The sequence below is a fragment of the Hipposideros armiger genome, unplaced genomic scaffold (genome assembly GCF_001890085.2).
Source record: "Hipposideros armiger isolate ML-2016 unplaced genomic scaffold, ASM189008v1 scaffold_943, whole genome shotgun sequence".
In the NCBI taxonomy this organism is placed as follows: Eukaryota; Metazoa; Chordata; class Mammalia; order Chiroptera; family Hipposideridae; genus Hipposideros; species Hipposideros armiger.
The window spans coordinates 226888-231908 of record NW_017732293.1 but is presented as its reverse complement, the minus strand read 5'-3'; the positions used below and the strand labels follow the sequence as shown (position 1 = coordinate 231908).

General features: G+C 37.3%; 1 protein-coding gene across 1 annotated transcript in view; it reads left to right on the top strand.

Annotated features, from left to right (window-relative positions):
* CHSY3 (chondroitin sulfate synthase 3) overlaps positions 1-5021 on the top strand; it is a 269070-nt gene that overhangs the window by 63540 nt on the left and 200509 nt on the right. The window lies entirely within an intron of this gene.

Genomic DNA, 5021 nt, shown 5'->3' with positions numbered 1-5021 from the left:
CTGGGAATCTGCATTTAATCCACTCCTTGAGTATTACTTAACCACCGATTTACATTCTCTCTCTAGCATTTGGGGTAGTGAGTGATTTGTTTCTGTAAAAAATATTTATACTTAAGGTATATCACCTTACAGTCAAGTCGATGTTGTTACGCACTTGTACATATTTTACAGAATTACTGTATGTTTTAAAAGAGGTATCTGAGGGTCAGTGGAAGTAAACTCTTGCCATTGTGATAGATCCTTTCCTATTTTCTTATATAATGATACTTAAAAAAATTTACTGTGTATGCTATATCAACACACACGAACACACACGTGAAGTTAAGAGGTGGCATTGTGAGGGCTCAATAAATTGGTACAAGTTTGGGACCAGATTTCTGGAGTCACTATAAATACTACGTTTAAAGTAATTGATACTACTTCCATTGTCAAGGTTATGATTTGCTTATTAATGTTTCATGCTTAAACATCACTTAATGTAATTAAGTGGATCATGTTTTATGATGCAGATTTTCTTCAACTACGCATTAGATAATTGTAGGTAAGTCATTAAGTATTCTGATTGCATGCTAAACACATTTTCTAGCTCTTTAGAGACATCTCATTTGAAATACCATGCAACAACCATCAGCTATTTTTCTTTGCCTCTGACTGAACTCAGGCCTGAATAGAAACTTTCTCATAAAGTATTGAATTCATTTCTCTTTACACAAAGGACGTGCAATTTCAAAGCATAATGTAGGTAGATTTGCAAGAGTCTTTGGAGTAGCAAATACATCTACCTCCCCAATTTTAAATTCTTTTATCTTTTATTCAGCAGTGGACTCATTCTGGTTAGGCTTTCTTCTGTGCTGTTTCCACGGTAGCGAAGGTCAGCCAGAAATATAAGCGTACACCCAATGTTCTACTTTAATTAATTCATTAAGGCAGTTTCTTTCTGTTGAATCAAGGGGAAAAACAGAACTCACAGCCAAGGACTCCTGGAGCATTATGCACGTATTTATTTGTTGATTAAATAAAAGGCGCGCTGTGCTTCCTTCAGTTGCTCCAACACTCGGAGCTGTTTCCTGCCCCAGGGCTCTTGCCACACACTGTGCCTCTGCTGTAAAGACATCCCCCAAGTTTGCAAAGCTGCCTCCTTGGCATCTTTGAGCTTCCCACTGGAATGCTGTCTTCTCACATCGGCCTTGTTTGACTGTTTCAGGTAGCGCTTCACTTCCGCCTTTTGTTTGCTCCTTTCTTAAGACTTATTACAACGTGTAACTGTTTTATTTGTTGACTCATTTCTTGTCAGAGAAAATGTTTGTGTTATAAACATTTGTATCACCACAGCCTAGCAGAATGACTGGCACATAGGAATTACTTAATATATACTTTGACAAAAAAAATATTGTTTGACTTCAGTGATGGATGGATGGATGGATGGATGGATGGAACAGCAAATGGACAGACGGATAGATAGATGCTCTTGGGTTGAAATGTTTATAGTGAGAGAGATCTTACATGGCATGCTAATATTAAATAATGCTTGCATTGATTAGCCGTGAGGAATGGATAAACCCTCAGAATAATTTTATATTTATCTAAATTGAGTGGAATTGGACTAATTATGTTGGAGAATTTTGTGGCTTGTGTCATTTTTGTGAGATCCTGTGCTTTAGTCACACTGTTCTGTGTGACTTGGTTGATACTATAGATGTGATTTTCTTTGTGTAACTGTGGACTTAACTTCTTCTCCTTTTTGTAAAAAAGACCCGATTTGTGGATGTAATTTGATGAATAGTGTCACCAGTTCCTCTAGGCTGTAAAGTCATGCTGCCAGAAGCCATGCTGTGATTTGAATTTGGTATCTAAACTTGGTGATGTATGAGATAGCATTGGGGGTGGGGGAAAAGTGAGTAGATATTTGCAACTCTAAATTATTATTGTAAAGTATCAATGTGAATGCCTCTGTTATGTCAGATAAATATAAGATCATGGCAGGTCTTTTCCATGAAACTAGAAAATTAAGGTTTATTTCAGAAGGTACCTTAGCATATTCCTTGGTGTTCTGTTTAAAAATAAATGAAAACATTTAGAAGAAAATGGAGTATTTAGAATTCAAAGGAAATGTACTGAACAGGTCCAAGAGATGGAAAGTGAGAAGTTTCAAGATTATTCTGTTCTCTAATTTATAGTGAGATGGAAATAACGCTGCGTGTAATTTAATTTTAATGAGGTAGGAGACTGTGCATTTCACAGAGAAAGCTAATACGTATTTAATACATTATTTAATTAGTCAAATATAAGTTGTTTTATGACAGATGCTATTATAAAGATATGCAAAAATAATAAAAATATGTGGTTGGTTCCTAATTTTATTTCTACATGCTATTTAGCTTTATAAATCTTCAATCATTGTACTAAAAAGACTAGCATCAGAATACTATGTACTGTTTGTTGAATTGTTATTATATTATATTGACCAGGCACTGAGCTAGGCAAGTTTTATACATACCTATATTCCCAGCAACTCTGCAAGTTAGCATTATACTAACTGCTTTACACATGAGAAAATTGGGGCTTACAGAAGTTATTGGTCTAAAGCCATATTGCTAAAAAAAAACCTCTGCTGATTCAAGTTTACCTGTTTTCAAACCTCAAAATCCTTACACTGTATCACATTGCATCAAGAAAATAGCTTTAGCAATTTAAAATAATATTCAGAGATGTTATTAATGTAGTTTGTATTTTCCATTTAGTCAACACACATTTATAAGTGACCAGGCTCTGAACAGAAAATTGGGGAGAATCTAAAATTAAGCATGAAATCTGTCTCCCAGGACCTTAGTTTTGCAAAGTGAGATTGTCTCTGGTGGCCGTAAATTCCTGCACATGCTTGGGTTCTACCGGGAATTCAGCTGCGGTGTTTTATACATCTCTTCATCTCTAGCTAATTCAAAAGCATGAAAGGGCTGCCTTCCCTAGAGCAAATGTCAGTGTGCCTTGTTTAACTGACAATGACTAAATAATTCTGGCGAGAGACAGATTTTCCTTTATGAATCAGATTGGAATTCTGACTGAACTAAAGTAGGGAATTTGAACAAAAAGAAGCACACCAGCGTTGCCTTACCTATGGAGTAAAGAAGTTAAATGATTTAGATTGACTTCAGAAATATATCATTAGCCTCTGAAAACATTCCAAACTACTATACCTTCCAATCCAAAAGGCCAGTTATCTATCTCCCTCATCCCTAAACCTACCCTGATGGTTATTGACACTAATCCTTTGCTGTGGGTTTCTCCGTGCTTGGAGTGTTTTTGCTGCTTTGGCAAATCTTATTCGTATTTCATGTCTGGCTCAAGTCACCTTTGCTGGCAAGACATACTCAACCTTTTCCATTCCTATTAATCACCCTTTCCCAGAACTCTGTTCTCCTTTTGTTTCCCAGTTCTTTGTTCCCTAACCTTTTGTGTGCTCATTCATCTCTATCCTCAATGTGTGAATCCATTTCCAAATAGATTGTAAACATCTGGTCATCAGGAATCATATCATACACTCATCGTGTTTGCTTTTGCTACACCCAGCTGGGACAACAGCCACAACCGCCATTTAATGTACGTGGGTTCAATTAATAAACCCAGCTACTAGGCAAGGGCTTGTAATTTCTAGGGACTCACAGCTAATAGTTATTTAACTTCTTTCTAGTTGAAACCTTATTAGACTAGGACTGACTCCTCAGCGCTGAGTATTTTCAGCAGGGAAAGATTTTGCCTTTGAGAGTAAAGGTGAAATTCTAAGCAGAAATACCTACTCGATGCCATTGTAAATCACCTATGAGACAAAAGGCCCAGGGCACGCAATGTTTAGTTGCAAAGAATATGCGATGAAAGAATTTGCACTTCTTCTTGGTTTGATACTTAAATTTTGAAGATTCACAAAAGCCTAATTGATTCTACTTAACAAGGAGAAATCTCATGCTGAAATCCATTAAAAGCTTATTGAACATACTCATAAAACTTGCATATCATATCATCAGTACAAACACGTGACCTGTCATATTGTTTCATTCAGCTTAATTTTTTTTTCTGACAGTGTCTTATGGGCTGTGTGCTTTTGCTTTTATTTTGCCTTTAACTAGATAATAAAGCTTAAATGAGTCTAATTTCCTGTAACAACCGATTGTCAGGGTGCCATCTGTAAGCTTGTATAAATATGTTTTCCCAATCTTTTTGTGACCTGAGTAACAAAATTCACATACAATATGTATACCATAGACTACTGCTTTTTATTTATCCCAACACTTAGCTTTAGGAATTAGCACGAAAGCTACGTGGTGCGTGGGGGTGGGCAGAAGAGTTCCCAGTGTCTGAGATGAGTTGTGTTCTCCTATGTGCCTGTGACCTCTGTTTCCATTTGGAGTGGCCTTCAACCATCCACTGCCCAAGAGAGTGGTTTAGAATGAAATCCCTTCACTGAACCTTTTCTTAAAAGGGCGGGAGAGCTCCTATGTGTGTTTGTTTTTATTAAGTATTTTACTATATATTCACTTTGAAAAAAATAAAATATTCTTTCATTTAAGTTAAGAATTTGTCCATAGTTCTAGCTATACTGATACGAAGCAGCCTAAGAAAATCCCAGCGTCTAAACAGACTTCAGAGTTCCAGAAATGAAAGGATGAAAAATCATGCAGAGAGAGGGGATGACTTGAGGACACTTAACCCCCGTCCCTGGAATCTTTCCGTTCCCACTTTCTATTTCTAGTATTCCAGGATGTGGTGAAACAAGCCCAGTTTAGTTCTCTCAGTGCGTGTGCGCGCGCGCGCACGCGCGCGCGCGCACACACACACACACGTAGGCATCCTGATATTTTTTTCATCACCTAACATTCTTGATGGTAGTAGGCCTTCTTAGCTAAGTGATACTCTTCATGTCTGTTTCAGGAGCTTTGTTCTGGGGCATCTGCACCGTGAAAGCAGCTACTGGTCTATTTCTCAGTCAAGTGTGTGTGTGTGTGTGTGTGTGTGTGTGTGTGTGTGTG